Raw genomic sequence first — 11,766 nt, forward strand, 5'->3', positions numbered from 1 at the left:
TAGTAATTTCTTCCATGCTTTGAACTTAGAAATGAGAGTTTTTTCATGAAAATGAGTTTCATGTAAATTATCAAATTGGCGGTCGAATTGTTATTAAATTTTAGTAATTTTCGAAATTCTTATTGTTTAAACTATGGATAAGCTGAATCTATGTCAAAATTATAGTTTTCATCTTCGGGCTCGGGATTGGATTTTGGGTTGACTTTTTGGACCTGGAACACTAGTGTAGCAATATGGGTGTCTACAGATTCGTATTCTTACATACATACCATATTTGAACAGATTGGGCTCCTTCGGAAGCTCAAAGGAAGGGCAAGGCTACGGATTGACTCTTCGGACTTTGTAATTAATGCAAGTTGAGACTTACTAGACTCTTTGTGAAGTGTTTGTGTTAGCTAATGTAATTAAGGGACGTAATGGAGAATTGATACCCCTGTATTCGTGTGGTGACGAGCACTTGTGTGGGTACCGATGTCATGTTATGGGTAAATTAATGGAAACATATTATTTGTGTGAAGTAATGCATGCCAAACTTATGGGCATGAGTTGGTAGTATTGAATCTACTTGACTGTTATGGTTGTTTTTGTTTAGTACTTGTGGTATTTACTTATTGTGCATTCACTTCACATCTAGTCTAAATCGTGAAGAAGGAACTACATTTGGCATTGATTTGATATTAGGCAATTGCATATTGTACACATATTCATTTCACACAATTTATGATATTATTGGAATGATATTGATGAACCATGAGGAATGGTCCTTAGAGACCCGATTGGATGTGGTACATGGTTGGAGTAATGATGGCATGATAGCCTATCAACTGGATGCCCGATGTGATTTGGGAGATCTGGATTTGGAAATCTGGCGCAGGAGCCTGTGTATACTGATGAATATTGGCCATTGCGTTGCATTTCATTTGCATTTTCATACCATTCTTACTCGATATCATTATGTAACTCTTATATGAATTAATGGAAAAACCAAGCTTTATGACTTAATTGAAATGTGGACTTCTTATCTTAATTGCTTAAATGCTTATAAACAATGCAACTTGTTACTAACTGTAACAACTGTTTGGTCGTTATGGATCCTCTTCTCCTTTACCCAAAATACCCCTCCTACAGGTCTGCACCGATAGTTGTTCCACATGAGTCTTACGGGTAAGGGTGACTTATCGACGATTTTCGAAAGAACCTCTCTAAAGTAAGAATTTTCAGAATAGTTATTCTGCCTCTGCATGTGGCGGGCCACTTCAGTGAGCCCCCATCGGCGAGGTTATGCCCGCTTAAGCAAGTTTGCGGATGAGCTAATGAACCCGCGCCTGCAAAATTCCTTTCCGCCAAAGTGGTATTGTGTAGGCAAGTCTGGTTCTACGTAAGTAGAAATTGCTGAATCAGACATAGATTTATTTCCCCATTTTAGGATTGGACCTCATTTCCACCCAACCAAAGTTCTAAAGTGTTTCTTGAGGAAAATTCCAGGGATATCCATGTGTGTCCTTAGAGGAGGTAAATTCTAACACTAAATTGTTTACCCTTTTTAGTTCCTTGTCATCTTCTTAGTTTATCTATGCTAGGAGTTAGGTTTTGAAAAAACTCTCTTGACTAATAAAACCCTAGGTGGGTAAAAGGGTATCATTAACTAATTTTTTGGTTTTTTGGGGATTACAAGTTATGTTTAGCTTGAGGAAAATATTTTCTAACTTTAATCTCTAATCTCTAATTGGTTTTCTGAAATGGGTTAGTGTAGGGTTCTTCTCAAAATTAGGGGTTTTGGGAATAAAAAAGAATTAATGGCTTATTTGGGGTTAGATAACTAAGATAGGTTATTAATCATTGGAGGACCTAATAAATTAGTTTAAAGGGAAACGCTCTGGTTTTACCTTTGTGGACCTGGGGTCAACCTCTATAGTCTTCATAGGACCTTTCTAGAAGTTTTAGTATTTGGTTATCTTCAAAGCGTTAGTTACGTGATCTAATATTATTGTTAGACCCTTCGTGTCTCGGCGTTCTTGAAGAAGGAGGGTGAAGTTCGAGTGGATGTTCATGGCACCTGCTCGGCTTTGAGGTAGGTTACTGCTTACTTGAGTTAAGATTCCAATTAGGATTTCATATGTAATTAATAGTTGTTGATGGAGAAATCATGCATAGATCTTCGGACATGATGTTGGGATGGATACTCTTAGGTTGGTTTTGTCTTGTGTGTGGCTTGTCGCCATCTTGTGATATTGGCTTGTTGTTCTGTTTGTGATGTTGGGCTTGCCGCCTATATGGTGATGTTGTGTTGATACCCTCTTGATTTTGACTAGAAGTTGTGGTGAGCTTGATGTTGTGGTTGAGAATATTCTTAGCACAGTACGCCATTTCCTTTATCTCTCATCGTTCTTAGTGTTGACACTCAATTTTGGCCCTCCTTTTTTGTTTAATTAATTTCACTATGCTTCTTAGTCCTGAAAACTCCCCAAAAAACGAGTTAGGTATATTTTCACTAATTATTACACTATTTTTCAAGATATATTTCTCTAAAGTTAAGAACATTCTTATTGTTTCTTAAAAATTACCAAACACCGCATTTTTAATTATAAAAATTACTAAACATCATTCTTTACAATTAAATCACTCAAAAATAGTGTTGATATTCCTATATCAATATTGGCGTTGACATTTTTCCTTTAATCCTATTTATTACTATGTTAATCATCGTTTATTCTATTTTAAACTAAATACGTATATTAAATTACTTGTATTATAATTTTCATATGTACACATTTTTGAGAATTAATTAGGACAAAGAAGCATATTTTAATTAGTTCAAAATGAAAAGGAATTAGGATGATTAAATTCATCTATTGAATTGGGCCAAACTAATTCTCAAATCTCCACAACTCTAAGCCCAAACAGCCCAGCCCCAACTTCTCCCTAACCCGGCCCACAATAGCCAACTAAGTCCCCAAGACCCCAATTCTTTTTCATCCAAAATCAGAACCCACCCAACTAGAATCCTAATCCCTAATTTCATTACAACTGAAAACAACCCCCAACGACACCATCCACCCTAGCCCCTTCCATCACTTCACCGCCATCACACCCTTAGGACCGCCGGCTAAAGACATCACCGACGCCGCTGCCTCACATGCACCATCTCATCTATTACCTTTTTCCCTACGTTTGAGAGCTTTCACAGCTCTGTTGATGACTGCGAAAAGGAAAACTCGAAGATCTTTCAGATTGAAGATTACTTTGTCTTCAATTCAATGGGTAATAAAGGAATCAGCCATCAGACCCAAAAACCATGGAGGGATCTCTAAATTCGGAGTCCCAATGAACCTCTAGATTTCAAATCATCTCTGAAAAGGTGATTTCTTTCTCTTCCGTTCTTGGTTTCCTTTTGTTTGAATTTTATTCAAGACGATCCCCCCCCCCCCCCCCCCCCCTTTGTGGTTTTCAATGTTGAAGTTGAGTTCCCATTTTTTCAGCTATAAATACAGCTCCTCTACGGGCTGTTAAAGGCAGGTTGAACAACCACAAAAAAATCCCCTTTATTTTTCAAGTTTTCCCTCATAAAATTCCCTTTGCTAAAAACTTGGATTCTCAGAAAAATCTTATTTTTTACTTTAAGTTTTGATTGTTGAAATCCCTCCTTTTAGTTCTCGGCTGAGCAAAGACCACTTCAAGCGGATTCCGAGACTCGACGACGATAATAGCCTCAGTTCACTGTCACGGAGAAGGTAATCACACTCCTCCTCTCTTCGTCTTTCATTTTATAAGAAGTAGAAATGTAGTCGTCAAGTATCTCTCGTCGTTTACTTGGTTTAGTTGGCTGGAATGTGTTCTCTCTTCGTTTGTTGTAAATTAGTGTAAGGCGACTAATTTCATTGAATATGTGTTTAACCTCGTCGCTTGGCTAACTCTATGTTTCAATCATTTTTTTTTTGTCCGTGACGTTCCTATTTCTAACATAAATCAGTGAAAAAAATGACCTATAGAAACCATGAATTTAACAAGGGAACTACTGATTTGTGAGAGTGTAATATGAGCTTCTATGCAGATTCGGTATTCCCTTTGTCGTTATCTTCTCGTATGATCAAGTAAATATTTTCATTTTAAAAAAAAAAGACAGTTCTACTTCTTTTCCCATAGAAATTTGTAATGTTATCATGGTTAAGGTGATGGGATAATTCTTGTTAAGTATATTTTGAGTTGGAATCTAGACATATATGAAAACTTCTCCTCGTTTCATTTTCGGTTTACAGAATTAACATGTAGTCGTTTGATTATCTAGGCTGGTTCATTTTTTTGAGTTCTGTACATTTTTGGGTCTGTTTTCGTTAAAAAAAAAACAATAGCAGATGAGCCATCCTGAATGTCAGCATGTGAAAGGCTAATAAAAACTAAGGGCGTTTAGGAAGGAAACCACTGACTTATATAAATTCGCATTAGTTGAAACTTCTAGTTGTTGAAGTAACTTTATCGCTTTTGTATATCTTCTTTCTTCAAATACTCTTAAGGATTGTTATGCCGTGATTTTGTCTAGAAACCTGTATGTGAATATATGATGTCTTATAACTGAAAAGAAAAGGTTATTAAGTTCGATCAAATAAAAGGGTGATGTTTTGTTCGAGAGAAAAAGTTATTATTTTTAAGGAAAAGTTACTGTTTTGATATAAAAAGAAAGCTACTGTTTTTTTTAACTAAAATAGCTACTGTTTTTGGGTTAAAAAGTTACTGTTTTGGTTGGGGAAAATTACTGGTTTAAAAAAAAAATCTAAAAATTGTTTGCTTGTCGATTTACTTGTGTGAATGAAACATCAGTACTAGAATATAGTAACTATCTTGGTGTTCTTATGAGTTGATGATGCGAACTTGTCTAAAGGCAAAATTTGCAAAGATTTGTGAGAACTTAGGCTGTTTTTGCTTTAAAAAGTATAGGAGATAACATGAAGTACTATATCTTTTTATAAGCTTTGTTTTACAAACTGAACTGGCTTCTTGCTAAAAATTAAAAAAAAAATAATCCAAAACTGCTAAGGGATGTATTCGAGACTAAGTTACTGTTGCGTCTTTTCTTCTGAAACTAACAAATGGGCAGGATAGTAAAATGGTCGTGCACTACTTAAGTTTGTGGAAAACTTATCTTAAATTGATATTGTGTTATGTTAGAAGGTAGCAATAAGGTTTTGGTGTGAATTTGGAACAATTTATATCAAACATGTAAACACCCTCGTCTCTCATTTCGTTTCGGTTTGCAGAATTAAGATATAATCATTCGAGTATTTTCGACGTTTTACACAAGTCTCTGCTAAGTGTATGCACAAATCGGTTATTTTGCCTCTATTTTTTATGAGTCCGTTTATAAAAGGCTAACATAGACTATGGGCTTGTTATGATAAATAAGTGATTTGCTAGAATAAAAAGAAGAAGAAAATAGTTGTGTATTATTGAACTTGAGACTGTTTACTCTTTTGAGAATGCATGAGATAAGTTGAAGTATAAAATTGTCTTAAGTCAAACCCAGCTGTGACTTGGATCTGCTCTTGAACTATCTCCCCTAAAGTAGCTAAAATGCTAGGAGTATGTATTTGTAGTCTAACTGTTTAAAAAAAAATGAGGATGTTTGGTTAAGTTGTAATGCTGGGAATGCTCAAGATTACTTAGCTCGCTAACTTATAAATGTTGAGAGTCTAGTAATCATGGCTGTACCTATTTGTTTCTTGAGGTATGATATGTAGTTTTCAACAGTAAGTTGTCAAGGTTCCTCCTTAAGTTTGATTTAAGTGCGGCTGAGATTTTTTTTTTTTTTCAATTTAAAGTCTCATGCTAGTAGTCTGGCAGTGAGTATGAATCAAAAAAAAAAAAAAAAAGAGAAAAGAAAACTTCCCTGTTGAATGCTACTACTTGTTTACATTTTAAAAAAAAAAGAACTGGAATCTGTGTTTACTCTTAGTTAGATAAGTTCCGACTTCCGAGTGTTCAAATGACTATGTTCTCATAATCTCTAAAACAGTTAAAACTCATCCCAATGGACCAGTTGCACTTAAAAGAGGTTAATTAGCATGGAATTGTACTGTTCTTGTGTGGTTTGATTAAGGTTTGAGGTTACTGTAATTGTTGTTTGGCTATGTATCCTTGCTCGTGAACACTTGCACAGTATCAAGGGATCCAAAAAAATCTAAATCTGATAGAATAGAACATTGGATTAGATAGCTGCTTTGTGTCATGTTTTAAAACAAAAGTTGGAACTTTGACATCCCTTTCTTGGGAAAAATGTAGCAGAACATGTCACTCTAGTTTTGATCATAGCTTAAGTTTATTTTAGGAAATCTGCTGAAGCGTGAGGCATCATCTTCCTGATTTCTCATCCTTACTTCAATTCTTTAAAGTGACTAATATTTGATTTTCCTTTCCAGATTGTTCTCTTTCATTATTATGTACTGTTATGTTTCATAGACTCTCTTAAAGTTGTGGGGTAACAAAATATGAGTCTGTTGGATGCAAGCATGAAGGATTTCTTTTAGCTCTACATCTACCTGATTCAAAATGTGAACATTCTATTGAATTTAGGAATGTGGCTGTTTCTTATTAGACCTTTGAATGATGTTGGAATTACGTTAATCACCCCTCTCTTAAAAGATCAAAGGGGAAGTCCTATTTGAATTCTAGAAATCTCTTAATAGGCTTACTTCATCTCAAACAGCGTGTTGTGCTTACCAGTTGATTTAATGTGTTATTACGTAACTCTAATCCTTTTCTTTTCTTTCTTTTTACATGAACACCATGGGAGCTTGTTGGAGTTGTGGCTCAACTCTAATTCTGCCCAGGTCATAGGAGCAGTCAGCAGCAGATTAGCCGTCCTCTACTTTCGCGTCAAAAGAATCCACGTCCCTCTTCCTCCCTTAAAATTTTATATCTTTTGTATTACTATATGTTATTCGCACCCTTTGACTAACATCTTTTATGGGTTTGTATTTGTAGTATTTTGTTTCTTGCTTGTTTGTGAACTCGTGAATGGTCGAGCCTTGTCATTGGCCACTTTTCCTTAGATATAAATCGTGGTTTAAGGATAGCTTAGGATAAAGAAGTGACAAACGTCCCTTTAACTTTGCGTATTTCACAGGTTGTAAACATTTTCTAACTAATAGATAAGGTTGATTTTTTTTTTCTTTAAAAGTTAACTGACATTTCTATTTAAATCCGTTTTAACAAAAATTAGCGATCTAAATAGGGTTTCAAAAAGGTAAGATGCATATTTCATGGGCAATCATTTTCTATTTAATTCTAACATATGGAGCAGGTTAGATTCTTTGAGTTTAATTAAGAACTTTATATTAGGGCTCAAGTATAGTGGCCAAAGTTATTTTACAAGAGCTACAAGGTACATATTCTATTTTTTTTTAATATACATATATATACTATTTTTTTTTTTTAATTAAATCATCCAATCATCTTTACACTATGTGTGTACTTTTATATATATATATATATATATATATATATATATATATATATCACGGTACTTATACATATTATATTTTCCATGGCTATTTCTAAAAGTATAACTCTCTATACTATTTTTACATGCAATAAACATACTTCATGTATATATTATTTTCTCATAAAAAATATGTATTTTCATACTCTACATTATATATACTGTCCTTATATACAATAATAATATTTATACCTAATCTTCAGAAAATACACATGTACTCTTTTTATAAATAATATACATCCCTAGTACATATAATTTTACAACTCGTATTAATTACTTTCCTTTACAATGAGTATACCTACACACTATTATTTTTAACACGTACCATACCTATACTACCTTATTTCCATCAATTCCCTTGGTCGTCTCTACATATATGCATCTATATAGTACTATCATGTCATCAATACTATTTTTTTTAGTTACCCATGATATACATATCACGTATATACGTTATTTTCTTATAATTAATATATATATATATATATATATATATATATATATATATATATATCCTCTTATTCTATATTATACATACTACTCTTGGATAAAACAAATGTCCTACATATTTTTCTCATGCGCACATTAGCATTAACTACTTCCTTTATATATATGCGTTTACTCACATAGTTACAATTACCTTAAAACCCCCTTTTTTATACAAATAGTTTTGAGAGAGTAGTTTTTTTCCCGCAATTCTTTAAATAGGTGATAATAAATAAGAAATAATTAGATAATCCCCCTCTAGTATTAATTAAGCTAGGTTTAAAGACTGTCTTCGGATAGGCTCTGAGGGATACTTAACACCTTCCCCTCGGGGTAAATAAAACGCTTACCTAGAATCTCACAGGTTTCAAAGACTAAAAAATGGAGTTTACTTTTTTTTTTTTTTTTTTACAAATGGTTTCCTAATATTTCCTAAAATTAGGTGGCGACTCTGAAAATTTGCAAAACCAGAGGAAACATAGTCATAAGTTGTGAACTAGTTTTAATCCGTTAAAAATAGGGCAAGACACTTAGTATGACTATCTGTATTATGATCTTCTATGTTCAAACTGTAATTGATGAGGGAGTCTAATTTATTGACTGACTGGCTTGGGGGTTAGAAGTTCCATCTAGGCTTCTGAACTGAGTGGTGAGCATTTCATTGTACTTATGCTTAAAGTAAAGTTGTGTTGATTTGTTGGTTACGGATGGTTGGTTATGGTCATTACCCCCTTATGATTATCATTGTTGAGTTTGACATTTATGCATCCATCTCATTCCCCATTGCTCATGGTTACTTGATATGGTTCTAATGGAAACAATGGTAAAAGTGATATGGCTTTGATGACGAAAGATTTATGGCAACAATGATAAAGAAATATGGTAAATTAATGAAAGTATTGTGTGAATCCGTGATCCGAGGTTGTTACCAGAGCGGATGGTATGTGTACTCGTGATCCGAGGGTTCATTCCGGAGCGAGTGGTACATGGACTCCGCGGGCCCCCCATGGGTCATGACTATCGAGACGTCAAGATTCCGTCTATAGCATATGTGTACAGGTTGAGATACTGGCCATTGCATTGCATTTCATCACATTCATATGCATTGCATTTTCCTTATTATGGTTTTCCCTTATCTTGTCCACTCCTTAGTTGTGTAATGTGTAAAGTGATTGTCGGTTACATAGTAAACATCTTGGTGAGATGAACATATATATATATATATATATATATATATATATATATATATATATATATATATCAAGGTTTAGAATTTAGATAGGGATATGATCTGAGCATAGAGAGACCCTTTTTTTTTATTAAGTATTGTGACTCGTTGAGTTGTTTTATGGACTTTCTTGTTTGTTTCCTATCATATTCATCTGTTGATTTCCACTTGTTATATATGTCTTACTAATCGTTGTCGGCATATGATGCTTACCAGTATGTGTGTTGTACTGATACTACTCTTGCTACACCCTTCTTGGGGTGTAGAGTTTGTTACAGGTTAAAATTTGAGATTCCGTTAAATTCTGAGGATCTCACCGAGTTCATTACAAGATTTCTGTTAATTCTCATTCTAGAAGTTGTACTTAGTTTGAGGTTGGATTTCATTTCAAGTTGTAATTTTAGAATGCTCTTGTACGAGTCTAGACTTGGTTTTGGGAATAATATGTCTAGTAGAAGTATCTCATTTCTTTAATTTCAATTCTTTTAATTGTGATTGAAATGGTTATTTATTGTTTCCTTAAAATGATGTAATTTGAGTATTCGGTTTTATGGAAGGGTTCGCCTACCAAGGGGATTGGGTAGGTGCCCGCATGATCCGTGATTTGGGTCGTGACACTAATGAAGTGTGGAGGTGAGAATCGGAACGACCAACCTTGTCACCACTTCAGTTTAGGATCGGTCAAAGATGTTGCTGAGTCCACGTGTTTCCCCGTACTCATTATACACTTGCTGCACCTTTTTGTGTGCAGGTTCTTATCCGAGTTTGAGTAGTGGACGAGCTCCCGCCGACCGTTGAGGCATTTCTTGGAGTTTAGGGTGAGTTATTGTTTGTTCCACAGCACTGGACTCCATTTCTATCTTACTTTTATGTTTTTACCTTTCGGACAGTATTTGTAGTATTCTAGACTTGTATTTCGGATTTAGCAGCTCTTGTACTTATGAATTCCAAGTTTTGAGCAGATGTATGACTTAAGACTTATTTATATTATGAGTTATAAGACCTATTATTGACTTATGGCTTGTTTCCTTTTAAATTTCATTTTTAACTTATGTTGTAAAGCTTTAGCTTTAACTTGGGTTCTCATACAGATTGGGGTAGGTACCCTCACGGCAAATTAAAATTTTGGGTTGGGACACAAAATCACAGCGAGCAATGAGATAACTGAAAAGAGAGTAGCCAAAAGTTTGCTTGTATTAATGAAAACAACTACTATTATAGAAAGGCAACACAATGTCGAGGGGTAGAGACACCAGTTTAGATAATTGAGTTTGCTTGTTTGAAATTTTGACTACTTAATCCCCCCTCTATATGGTTAAAACATAATCTCAAGTTACCGGACATGACATAAATAAGCTAGAAATGCATAATGGAAATATACGAAGTAGAGCTACTAGATATTTACATGAAAAAAAACTAATCTTATACAAAGGAAAAGATGGTCCAGTGGGATGCACTTGGAGGGTCCACATCCTTTCCTTCTGCTTTAGGATCGGCTTGGCCGCATGGGCGTTGGCTGCAGGGCATTCGCTGCTGGCACTTGCAACAGTTGCACGCTGAGGGCGCTACCTGCTGCTGGGCGCGGCTGTGAGCTATAGGTAGGGCGACATAAGCACAGACACATTTGTCATTTGGTGCAGCCAAGACCGTGGGGCCATCAATGACACTAGGCATTGAAAGGCTTTCCAGGACGCTATGAGGTTCAACCAAGGGGTCATGGGTCATAACTGGAAAGTAGCCCATGACATCACTCATGGAGCACCATTTTCTTTATTGCATTTCACTGCCAATGCCACGGGTAGGCGTCATACGACGGAAACGCATATAGATTCGGAGTGAATTATGTGCTAATTACCAAAATTAGTTTGTTTTGATGGTTGCTTTATGCTCTTTTTAGTCCTATTGAAAATACAAGCAGGCTAGTGTTTCAAATATGTTGAAGATTTCAAAGTTAACTACACAAAATTTTGTATAGAATGTTAGATACTACGAAGCTTCCAATTCACCAACATTTTCTCTTACGTGAATATTTTTTGACCCTTCTTTTTCTTCCGAAAAAGATGCAAACAACAAACAATAAACGTAATAATCTTTACATCAGTAACTTTTTTAAAAAAAGCCTAACATAATTATAAAGCATGAAGTTGAAGATTATCAATCTTAAAATTTGCGAAGTGCCAGAATACTATTCACTCCTTTCACTTCCATCGAGAGATTCCAGGGGAAGGCTGATAACAATTTTTTTGAGATTACAATATATTCAACTTTTTTTTTTTTTAAGAAATTTGCTTCTTTTGGCGGACTTTTTAATGTTTTTATTTCATAGCCACTATTTTCATCCGTTAATCGTTGCTCTTAGTGGCAAGGCACATTCTCAAATAACAAGTCTTTGTCGCCCTAAGTTTATCTAAGTGTTAGGTTGAATTAATTATACTATAATCACCATTGCGATTACTAGCAAAAGTTTCTATAATGGGCATCTTGGATTGGAATTTTTGACCAAAATGGTGTTCTTTTAGGGACAAATCCAATAAATGGGTTTGTTAGAATTTCTATGATC

At 34.7% G+C, this 11,766-nt stretch overlaps 1 long non-coding RNA gene across 2 annotated transcripts; it reads left to right on the top strand.

Annotated features, from left to right (window-relative positions):
• The first annotated feature begins 2,488 nt into the window (after positions 1-2,488).
• Positions 2,489-10,217, top strand: LOC132626454 (uncharacterized). Of its 2 annotated transcripts, XR_009577320.1 has the most exons (3): positions 2,971-3,358; positions 3,651-9,580; positions 9,958-10,217. It is a non-coding gene; the product is annotated as an uncharacterized LOC132626454 (long non-coding RNA). The 2 variants fall into 2 exon arrangements; XR_009577319.1 differs by lacking the exon at positions 9,958-10,217 and having other exon boundaries at positions 2,489-3,358; positions 3,651-4,087.
• Positions 10,218-11,766: the final 1,549 nt, after the last annotated feature.

Source organism: Lycium barbarum, chromosome 2, assembly GCF_019175385.1.
Source record: "Lycium barbarum isolate Lr01 chromosome 2, ASM1917538v2, whole genome shotgun sequence".
In the NCBI taxonomy this organism is placed as follows: domain Eukaryota; kingdom Viridiplantae; phylum Streptophyta; class Magnoliopsida; order Solanales; family Solanaceae; genus Lycium; species Lycium barbarum.